The following is a 12,325-nucleotide window of genomic DNA, read 5'->3' on the forward strand; positions in this document are numbered from 1 at the left end:
ATTAATGAAGTCATTCCATTTGTAGCTTTAGTTTTGTTCAAATGCGCCATTAATAAATGTTGGAATTATCATGTGAAGTTTTAGTTTTAGGCTAATATCAAGGAAAAATTCTAGGGGGTGCCAAATTCATTCATGGAACCCCCCCTAGCTACGCCAATGACGTTGGGCGAGAGTAGGTAGTTGATCTTGGTTTTGAAGTTTAACAGCATTGTATTAAGTCTATTCTCAACAGTACGCCGACATCGTGAGGTTATTTTCTAAAACAGTACAGGCACAGAGTCGGCAGAGAGTAATGATTAAGCTAAGTGAAGATTTTGCTGTAAATGATGCTTTAGTAGTCCATATAATTAGGAACAAGAAGTACTCTTATCAGTAACATTAACTGGAAATAGTAACGAACAGATCCTAAGAAATGGGGTGTCAACAAAGTGATAGGCGTTGGCTACACATTCACCTATCAATATTTGAAGAACATTGTATGAATACACTTACTTCATCGAATTTCATCCGAGATACGAGCGGACAAATAATTCGATCATCTTCACAAATCAAACAAATCACAGATTATCACGATTCATTACAAATTACGCCTCCAATCGGACCACCCCCATAAGCCCCATCATAATTCATCATCATCGGGATTGACACTAATCGCACCGCAAAATTTGTTCCAACTGTTCGCAGAAAAATGAAAATCCCCTGCCTCAATCCATCTCTTTCCAAGGCAGCTAGTGCTAGCTAGCAGCTCAGCCCATTACAGCGCACAAAACGGAAGCAATTTTTCTTCGATTTTCAGAGAAAATTTGTGCTAATCATGGCCGGTCCGTTCCCTTCCGCCGTCCGCCTGGGCGACATTTGCGTGATCGGAGCATCTTACTCATCGGACTCCGGTAAGGTGACACGACCAGCAGCACCCTATTGGTTTGTAAGAAATGGTCACCACCCGAGTAGTAGACGCAAAAAGGTACCTTTCTTCACCTACAGTAGAAGATGACGACGGTGACAAGCAGCACGGTGGTTCCCCTTGGGGTCTCAGTAATCGTTCCCGGTGTCCCGGTGCGGTGGTTGAAAATCCCTTCGTCATTATGGTGATTAGCGGTGACTGATTGGAAATGCGAACGTTTCCTTCGATATTGGTTTTGCCCAGCGTGTAGAAGTAGGGTGGTAGAACATCTAGTGGACTACCACTGTTACAGGGGTCATACGGTATTAGGTTCACCCTAGCGGGGATGTAGACGAACCTTTGGCAGCCGGAAGAAATGGAGGAAAAGTTATTTGAATAATTTCTTCACTTTGGTGGACGAGTCGCGGTTCGCTTTGTCGCCAGTCGTGGATTGTGTTCCGCGTGACTTGCTAATGAGGTGGCTGACCAGAGCAAGCCATACCCATAGCATAATAATGTAGAAACTCATAAATTGAGCGATTAATTACCTTCCATTCCGGTGTTGGTTCTGTGGAGCTCCAAAGTCTTAGATTGGAAAGCCAAACGCACTGATAAACCAGAGGCAGTTCACTTTAAGTCAATCTGATGGCTGGGGTCAAATCCCAGGATCCGGAGAGTCTTTTCTTTGTGTAGGTTCTCCACCTGTTAGGGCGGTGAAATTATGCATACAAAAATGAGCTAGAGAAAATTACTTTCCGTGAGTTGTTTGCCTGGCGGGCCATGTCTCATTGTAGTGGTTGAAAGTTTCGTGAATTCATATGAACTACGCTGGCTGGTAGACCTGTGCGCCGACTTTATTTTGCTCGGCGGCGGCGTGAGGGCCTTTTTTAGCCGGCGGCGGAGGCGTCATCGGCGTCACGCCGGTGGCAGCTTTCGGCGGCGGCGGCGGCGGCGTGAATCGGCGTGACCAAAATTTGACCGTAATTTCAACATTGGCGAATCGAAGAAGTTGTATTTACGCTGTAGAATTTGTAGTCCAGTCTTTGCTTTTTCATAACCATTGATGACATGAATTGTTATTATGTCAGTACACAGGATGAAGTATTTGACCAAAAAGAAACCAATGCTCAAACATCTTGTTTGACTCGATCTAATTTTCATTAGTGTCAAACAAATGTTTTTTCTCCAATTCATTTGTCAAATATTTGAGCCTGTGTACATATAACCTTAAGTTTGAATGAACTCCTTTTTATTCCTGTTCGGGTCCGTCACTTTGGCCAGTTATTAGACCTATACCCGTATCCGTATTAGTGCATGTTGCATTACTCCATTGCATATGTAGTTCAAGGATTTCTCTTAGAGAGATCCCTGGAAAAATTTATGAAGAATTCCCTAAGGAATTCCTAGAGGATTCCTCAAGAGAATTTCAACAGGAATCCCTGGAGGAATTTCAGATGGAATCCCCAATGAAATTTTAGGAGTACTCCCGGAAGGAGTTCCAGGAGGAATGCTCGTAGGGATTCCATGAGGGAGCCCTGAAAGAATTCCAAATGAAATTCCCGCAGAATTTGCACAAGGAAATCCCAAAAGAAATCCAGCACGAGTTCCAAGCAAATTCCAACAGTAATCTCCAAAGAAATGCCAACAGGAATTTCAGAAAAAATCCTCTAAAGCATTCCAGTGGGAATTTCAAAGTGAATTCGAGAAAGAATCCGCTAAGGATTTCTAGGAGGAATCAATGAAAAATATTCAAGAGGAATCTCGGAAGGAATTCCAGGAGAAATCCATGTGGGATTTCTAGGAGGAATTACCGAAAGAATTCCAAGAGGAATCCTAGAAGGAATTCTAGGAGGAATCCTCGAAGAAATTTGAAGTGAAACCCCAAAAGGAATTCAAGGAGAAAATCTCAAAAGAATTCCAGAAGAAATCTCTGGAAAAATCATGAGGAATCCTCGTTGAAGTCCAGGAGGATCCCTGAAAAAAGTTCAGGAGGAATCCACAATGGAATTTTAGGAGGAATACTCGAAGGAAATTCAGGAGAAATCGAAATTCCAGAAGAAATGACAGAAGAAATTCCCGAACGAAGTCCAGGAGGTACACCCGACGGAATTCCAGAAGAAATCCCTGCAGAAATTCCAGGAGGAACCCCCTTAAGGAATTCCGGGAGGAATCTCCGAAGGAACTCCAAGCGGAATCCTCGAACGAGTTTCAAGAGGAGGAATCCCTGAAGAAATCCCCGAAAGAACTCTGTAAGGAATTCCCGCAGCAATTCCAAGAGAAAATCACGAAAGAATACCAGCGCGTATCTCAAAGGAATTCAAGCGGGACACCAAAGAAATTCCAGCAAAAATCCTTAATATAATTCCAGTGAGAATTTCAGGGAGAATTCAAGAAATAATCCCCAAGAATTTTGAGGACGAACCAACGAAATATATACAGGAGGCTCGACAGGAGGAATCTTTGCATAAATTCCGGGGAAAAATCTAATAGGACCGAAGTAATAACAAGAGGAATTCCCGAAAGAACTTAAGAAGGAGGAATCCCCGAAGGAATTCTAGGAGAACTCACCGAAGGAATTCCAGAAGGAAATCCCGTAGACATTCTAGGAGGAATTCCATGAGGAATCTCCGGAGAAATTGGAAGGGAAAGCTCCAAAGGATTTCCAAGAGGAAACACCGAAGAAATTACAGGAGGAATCCCAGAAACAACTCTAGAAGGAATCTCCGAAGGAACTCCAGGAGAAAACCCCGGAGGAATTCAACGAGAAATCTCTGAAAAAAGTCCAGGAGGAATTTCCGAAGGAACTCTAGGAGGAATCTCTGGATGAATTCTATGAGGAATCCCCGAAGAACTCCAGAAGGAATCTCCAAAGGATTTCAAACCGAAATCTTCGATAGTGAAATTCAAAGAAACAGTAGGGTAATTTGCCAATTGTTGCACGGTTAAAAACTTGCCTATTATTGGACACTCCATGCTTTTCTTATGGGGTGTGCAACAATTGGCGAATTTTTAGCCGTGCAACAATTGGCAAATTACCCTACTTTACACGATTTTCTTTTAACTTCCAAATTAATTCCAGGAGGAATCCCGAATGAATTTTAGGAGAAATTATCCAAGGAATTTCATGAGTAAATCCAAAGGAGTTCTAAGAGGAATCATCAAAGAAATTCCAGGAGAAATCCACGACCGAGTATCAAATGAAATCTCTGAAAGAATTTCTGGTGGAATCCATAAAGTAAGTCTAAGACGAATCCTCGACGGAATTCCTGAAAAGATCTCCAAAGGAATTTCAGGAAGATTTCCTGAAGGAACTCTAGCAGAGATCCCTGAAGAAATTGTACGAGGAATCCCTGGAAGAATTCCAAGAAGGAAGGAATTCCAGGAGGAATCCCGAAAGGAAGTCCAGAAAGAATCCACGACGGAATATCAGAAGGAATCCTTGAAAAAAATTCAGGAGGAATTCTTCAAGGAAGTCTAGGATGAAACCCTGAAGGAAATCTAGGATGAATCCCCGTAGGAATTCCAAGAGGAATCCTCGAAATAATTCCAGGAGAAATTTCCGTATGATTTCTTTGAAGAATCTCCTAATAAATTACAGGAGGAATTTCATGAGGAACCTCTGAAGGAAGTCCAAGAGGAATCCCCAAAGAAATTACAGGAGAAACCGCTGCAGGAATGCCAGGGGGAATCCCCGAAAGAATTCCGGTAGCAATCTCCGAACGATTTCCAGGTGGAATTCTTGAAGGATTTTCAGCGAAATCTCCCGAGGGAATCTTTATGGGTAGAGGGATCCCTGCAGGGTTTCCAGGAGGAATCCCCGACAGATTGTCAGGAGGAGTACCCAAAAGAATTCCTGGAGGAATTTCAGAAGGAAATGCACGATGAATTTTTGTAGAAACTCCATAAGAGATCCCACAATAATATCCTGGAGATATGCCTGATTATATTCCTAAGGAAATTCTCGAAGGAACTTTAACAAGATTCCCTGAAAGAACCTGAAAGAAAACCTCTGATTTTACTCCTGGAGCATCCGTGAGTCCTCCTGGAAAAATCTCAGAAGCGATACCTTGAAGAACTCATGGATGAATTCCTTAATGAACTTCTCCAGGAAAACCCTTTTGGATATCCTGAAGAATTTAAGAATTCTTAAACTCTTATACTAATTTTTGAATGGATTTTTGTAGGAATCCCTGAACAAACTTCTAGGGGAATCCTTAGATCCTCCTCAAAAGGAACCCCTGGATCTCTCGGAAGGAACTTCTGGAGAGATTTCTGAAATTCTGAAGGAATCCCTGAAGAAATTCAGGAGGAACCTCTGAAGAAACATCTGCATGAATCCCAGTAATTCCTAGAGGAATCTATGATGGAACTCTTGGACTTATTTCTGTAAGAACTCCTGTATGAATTTCTAAAAGAACGTTAGAAAATAGCTGTATTCGAATTTAGTCAAGACTAGAAAAGCTATTTCAAAGTTAAATTCTATCGCAGTCGAATCCAAAAATCGTTAACTGCTGTGAGAGAAAACTCAATCCGTTCGACAACTATTGTTCGACAGAACAACAATGAACGAAAAATCGGCAATAATTGAGTCCCTGAGGAAGATACCAAATGTTACCAAAACGTCGAACAAGATTCAATAGCTGAATTTGAAATTTGTCAAGACTGGAAAAGCCATTACAAAATCAAATGAACTTCAGAAGGAATCCCTGCAGGAACTCCTATACTAATTTCTACGACTGTTTGTTAGAATTCCTGAAAGAACTTCTAACGGAACTCTTGATGGATCTCCAGGAGGCATCTATGAATCCTCCTGATAGAATCTCTGAAGGGACTTCTGAAGGAATACCCGAGCGAACTCCTGTTGAAATAGCTCAGGGAACCTCTGAAGGAATTCCTAATGAACTCTTAAAGAAACTCTTGAAGAGGTTACCGAAGGAACTTCTGGATCATTCCTTGTAAGGAACTTCTGTAGGAATATCTGAAGGAACTCCTGGGATTTCCTGAAGGTACCCTTGATGGAACTTTTGGAGTGATATCTGAAGAACGCAGAACGCCAGGAGGAACCCGTTGTTGGAATTCTATAGGAATTCCTGAGAGATCTGCTAGACGAATCTCTGAAGAAACTCCTGGACTATTTCCTAAAAGAACTCCTGAATGAATTCCTGAAGGAATTTCAGAAAAAAAAACCCCTGGAGAAACTCTCTAACTTATCTCTGAACGACCTCCTAAGGGAACACCTGATGAATCTTCTGGATGAATCTCGGATGTATTTCTAGGAGGCATCCTTGAATCCTCCTGAAAAAAAATCTGAAGGTACCTCTGTCGAGATCTTCCTGAGAGGTCTTCTGAAAAAAAAAATGCATGTTGAAACTCCAAGAGGCATCCCTAAATCTCTGAAGGAACTACTCTGCCGTGTGCAGCATAGTTGTCCCATGTTCTATGGGAATCCCTATTAACATGGGACAACTATGCTTCACACGGCAGTACTGGAGACATCTTTGAAGAAACTGCTGAAGAGATCTCAAAAGGAACTTGTGAAGAATTCTTTGATTGGAATTTTAGAGTAATCTTCAAAAGAAAATTAGTATTTTATCTCAACTTTATGTAAACAAAATTTTGTTTCTGCATTGATCACCGGCGTGGAAAATGAAAATCGGCGGCGTGACAAACATCGGCGTATGGCGCGCCGCCGATACCGCGGTCGGCGTCGGCGTGGGGCAAAAAGTGTCGGCGGCGGCGGCGTGGCGCGGCGGCGCACAGGTCTACTGGCTGGAAGCTTATCACATGATTTGAATCCTACTGTCGAAGCAAAACACCGTCCCAAAAAGGCGTGCAGCGCGACACGCAGTGGTAATACACGCAACAGATTTGGAAACAGCGATATGAGAATTATGTAGGTATAACCTACAGCCCCGCACACCAAAGAATGATCTTGTTTTTGTAAAAAAAGGCAACAACGTTTTCATTTTCGAACTTTTTACCTCTTTTCGCTCATATTTTATCGTTTACTAATCCTAGACAAGCAATATAGAGTGATGAACCTGGGCGTATTAGTGGAATACACCGTGTCCAATAAGTTCTCATACAAAATCTAATTGAATTCATTTCACTTCTAAAATGGGATACAAATACAGCATACACTCCCGTTCAAAAGTTTGGGGTCACCCCCTCAAAAACATGTGATTTTTTTAGGCCCATATCTCTGCCAATTTGCGTCCGATTTCAAAACCCTAGGTTGCATTCAAAAGATAAAAGGTCAAAGAAACTTTGAACATGATTTAAAAGAAACTTTTTCAAAAAATTTCGTATGTAAACTTAACCCAAAGTTGCCAAATTTTCTAAAAAATGAATATAAACTTACGGCAGTGTCGCTGGAAGTTGGGTCGACCAAATTTTAAGATGAGAGCGGTAATATGACCCATTTTCTATTAGCTTTCAACTGCTTTTTACAGAACTTAGCTAAAAAATCTAGAAAAAAAGTTATTAAGTAAATTAATCCTTGATGTCATCGACCAAAAGTTTGGGGTCACCCCTCAATATGATGTATCGGCCAAAAGTTTGGGGTCACTTTCGTAAAACATGGAAAAGTGATTTGATGATATCTTCGTCATCTATAGTTCAATTTAATTATTTTTGGCTCATTTCAAAGATAATTAACTAAATTTACATTTGATGTCTTCAACTTAACGTATTTAACGATTTTTGTATATAAAATTGTTATGTAAAGTTAGCACATTTTACCACGCTTCAAAAAATGAGGCAACTTTACGTTAAGTTTTAGTAAGTAAATTTCTACAAATATGTGTGGTTCAATGTCTTTGCAGTAAGTATCATTTATTTTGTTTCAAATAAGCCAAGAAGAATTAAAATTGAATGAAAGATGACAAAGGTATCAACAAATCACTTTTGCATGTTTTACGATAGTGACCCCAAACTTTTGGCCGATACAGCATTTTGAGGGGTGACCCCAAACTTTTGGTCGATGACATCAAAGATTAATTTACTTAATAACTTTTTTTCTAGATTTTTTAGCTAAGTTCTGTAAAAAGCAGTTGAAAGCTAATAGAAAATGGGTCATATTACCGCTCTCATCTTAAAATTTTGTCGACCCAACTTCCAGCGACACTGCCATAAGTTTATATTCATTTTTTAGAAAATTTGGCAACTTTGGGTTAAGTTTACATACGATTTTTTTTGAAAAAGTTTCTTTTAAATCATGTTCAAAGTTTCTTTGACTTATTATCTTTCGAATGAAACCTAGGGTTTTAAAATCGGACGCAAATTGGCAAAGATATGGGCCTAAAAAAATGACATGTTTTTGAGGGGGTGACCCCAAACTTTTGAACGGGAGTGTATGTTTTGGAATTAACTGTCCATTATCCTTCTCTGCTGGTCGCTCAGCTGGCACACACGTGTCATTTCATTAGTATTTCGTCTCATTTCAACGTGTAACCAATCAAAAGCAGGACAAGATGCCGCATCAACATCTATGAATTCTAATAACCCATCCGAAACATCAGGAGTTGTCAGTGACATCGATGCTGTACGTATGCTAGACAAAATAGTCGATTGGTCTGACTCTGCAGATCTATCAATAGACGATATCATTTTCTTGCGTCGGATCAGGGAGATTGCAAGGAAAAAGTCCATGGAGCTATGATGTTCGAGTACGCCGAATAGTGTCTGATCGCTATGGCAAGTGTTTTTAGGTCTTGGTTTAAGCATTAATGGATTATTTTGTTTTTTTTTTGTAAATTTTACTTGGTTGAAATCGTAAATAATATTGTTCAAAATATAATCATAAGAAATATGTAGAAACAATAATGACATTGTTTGCTTTAGACACATTAAAATAGCCACGGTCTTCAGAAAAAAAAACCTGCCAAGGGCTGAAAGTCTCTTTAATAAAGACAAATCAATTAATCAATCTTTTGAAAAATCATTTTTTTCTGATACTTAGCAATCAGCAGCCAAAGAATCCTCACAAAAGAAGCATACTTTAGAGGTTGTTCAAAATACTTGTTTGTATCTGGAAGATGTTCAAAAGGAATCCCTCCAGTAGTTCCTGGAGTAGTATCCGTAGAAATCCGTTGATGAATCACTAGAGTAAACCTAAATAGATTCCTGAAAGAAATACCAAAAAAATGCTTAAGAAAATTTAATCCCAGCAGCAGTTCCTGAACCCAAGTAACACAGTTGTCATGAAAGAGTCATGGAGGCATAGGTTTTTGTTGCACAAAAGTCAACTTTCTAGCAAGTATTTATTTGTTAGAAATAAGTTACAATGACTTCTGCGCAACAAGTTTGTCATTTTAGTAAGACTACTAAGAAAAGCGTCTGAAAGATTCACAGGAGGAATGCCTGGAAAATTCTTAAAGATAAACGTATGAATGGGTCGTTATAGAAAGTTTCCTGAAAGAATTTATGGCGGAATTCTTGTAGAAACACCAGCAAAAATACCCGCAAGTAACGAAACAGAAGTTCTTGAAGGCAGTGCTGGGAATGGTAACAGTAATAGAAATACACTAGAACTCCAGTGGCGCTGTAGTCACTTTTCCCATTTAATTAAATTAATAAATTTTATTGTAACAATTGATTGTTTTTAAGTGTTCAGCTTGAAGAGCATCTTTTGTTTTGATAAACAAAATTTATTTGACACTTCTAGTACCCCTACTGACGCTGTAAGGGCGTGGCAAACTAGATGTTAGTCACACGAACAGTCGCGACATTGGACTTCTGTGGCTATTTATTCTAATGTAACAGTAGTCTGCTTGAATTTGATGATTGGAGCGATGTCTTTTCATATACGGGAGCAATTTGTTTGGATCAATATAGTAGGCGTTCTAATAAATCGCTACAGTAGCAGCTACAGCGCGGGAGCTCTAAATGAGTTTCATTGAAATTCGTTTGTCGTACAAAACAGATTCACTCGTCGTGGACTCAATAGTTAGGGCGTTTTGAAAGTTGGGTTAGGACATGACCCAATAAAAAAGCATTCGAATTACAAAAATCGATGTCAAACTGACTTTTACATCTGACTATGTACGTACAGCAGATTTGTGAAATTATGAGTGTATTTCGTGAGTTATTTGAGGTCATTTGCGTGTGTCTAGAGGGCATTTGAATTAGTTGCAAGTAGTCAAAACAAACGAGTATGCCAGCCAACAAGCGAATACGATTCGCTGGTCGGAGCGCAGTAGCCAGCGAATTCCCACAGTACTGGAGTGTTTTATTATGACCATCGTATTCGAAGCACCGTACACCCTGAGGATCCGTTTCCGATAGTTCATCTGATTAGGATTAGACTACGCCATTTCGTTTCTACCGTTCTTTAAGCGGTCACGCCCCGGATTTCTCGTCCAATTCTGCAAACGAATACCCTCCCGTCACTCTATCAAGGCATTGCTCCTCCAGTGCTATCGTTCCCAGTAACTCGACCGCTTTCTTTCAGCGAAGACCAACACAACCGTCACCAGAGCACCATTTGTGCCGAAGCCTTAATTGTCCCCGAATACCTCGATATATGCACAAACTCCCGTTTGAACAGCAGGAGGGACCTACAGGAGCGAGCTACAGTAGCAACATATGGTTGCTAATGAATTTCAACAAACTAGGCTACAGTACCATGGGTAGCTGTGATTTGTGTAATTTGGACTCCGCAGAATGATTTTCGCGAGTTTTCCCAGCACTGCTTGAAGGGATCGCAGCAAGAATTTCTGGAGGAATCCCACCACGAATTCCTTGAGGGATTCTAATGGATAAATCCCTGGAAGAGTCCGCCTGCGATTCCTGAAGCAATCCGAGTAGGAAATCTACAGCATAAATCTGATCATAAATTTCTGGAGCAACCCCAACAAGTAAACCTGGAGGAATCTCAGAGATTTCGGAAAGAAGAAGTAAATTTGTAGGGTTATAATCACAACAAAAGCAACGTTCATTGTTTGTTCTGTTTCAGAGGAAATAATAAGAAAAGTCTTTAAGCCCATAATAGCCAATGTGGCAATCAGCAAAACCAGGCTCAGGGTAGCCAACGGGCAATCAGCAAAACCAGGCTCAGGGTAGCGGGTTCAATTCCCGGTTGGCCCCTGGAACGTTTCATAATGGAAATTTCCTTAACTTCCTTGTGTATAAAAATGCTCCATATGCAAAATAACCATTGGCAGTGCGGAATCTCAGTTGTTTATGAGCAGGCTGTGTCCCAGTTGGAAAGTTACGCCACGAAGAGAGAGAAAGAGGTATCTTCCAGCAATTAAAACGATATTGGTTCAAAACTTTGGCTAGGGTTAAGCGCTAAAACGGTATAAATGTGTTAGTTTGCAAAACAAGTTTGGCCGTTTAAAGTTACACGAAATTTGTTCATTTCGTATTTTTTAGATGACGCCAAAAGACATCAGTTGAATTAATATTGATTATAAAATGGTAATGCTGAGTAAAACCACTTATTTTTCAACTTCAAAATAGGCTGACAAAATCGGGGGTAGACAAAATCGGGCCCCACTGTATGACCAGAAGAAAAAAATCAGAGTCTCAGTATTGGTGAAGTACGAAACCGTCTTATTTTGTACAAAACAAAACGTAACTTAAACAAAAGTGTCAATTTACCTGTTTTAATGAGGTTCGTTGAGTTAAAGAAGCATAGCTGCATCTTATCTTGTTGATTCACACCATAATCACTTCTTAAACATGCTTGTACCCCTATTGTGGTAAATTTTGTTTAGGATTAATATATCTTATTATAGATATCTTGAGAACAGAAGTAAAAAATCTTTGTATATCGAAACTAAAAATTAATCACATTGATGTAAAAAATTTACGATTTTTCGAGAAAGATCCAAAAAGTGTGAATCCATCACAACTTTTTTCACCGTTTAAAAGGTACCTATGTTTTAAAGCCTTTTCAAGCATTAATATTTTGTTGATAAACGTTTAAAATTCCATTCAATTTGATTCACTTGTTTCCGAGATATGACAGTTTAAATATGAGTTCTTTAAAAAATAGTTTTTTCGAGAACGGTTCGCGAAAGATTAACCAATCGAGTTCAAATTTGTACCAATGATGCACACCTCCTGTATCTGTCAAAGGATGCAAATTCGTAGTGGAATTGAAAGGAACAGTACCGTAACCGGAGGTAACATAGATCAAAATTTTCGATCTTTCGTAAATATGCCAGTGATCAATGTTCGTTTGTATTGAAAATGAGTCTATGATTTCAAATATGTTGTCCAAATTCTTACAAGTTATGTCCTTTTTTTTTTTTTTGGATATTCGTCTATGAGAACCCGACTGCGAGGGATATTCGATCGAAGGCTTTTAAGCTGAAGAAAGAAGGAAAACTGAGAAGCGTGTTTACTAAACTACAAATTGACTATTTTCGGGCATAAATGCTTTGGCTATTGGGACAACATATTGAGAGCTTACCTGGGCGGAGAGCGGATTTCACC

At 39.7% G+C, this 12,325-nt stretch overlaps 1 pseudogene; it reads left to right on the forward strand.

The window, feature by feature from the left end:
- The first annotated feature begins 814 nt into the window (after nucleotides 1–814).
- LOC109418588 (uncharacterized) overlaps nucleotides 815–12,325 on the forward strand; it is a 38,305-nt pseudogene continuing 26,794 nt past the window's right edge.

Source organism: Aedes albopictus, chromosome 3, assembly GCF_035046485.1.
Source record: "Aedes albopictus strain Foshan chromosome 3, AalbF5, whole genome shotgun sequence".
Taxonomy (NCBI): Eukaryota; Metazoa; Arthropoda; class Insecta; order Diptera; family Culicidae; genus Aedes; species Aedes albopictus.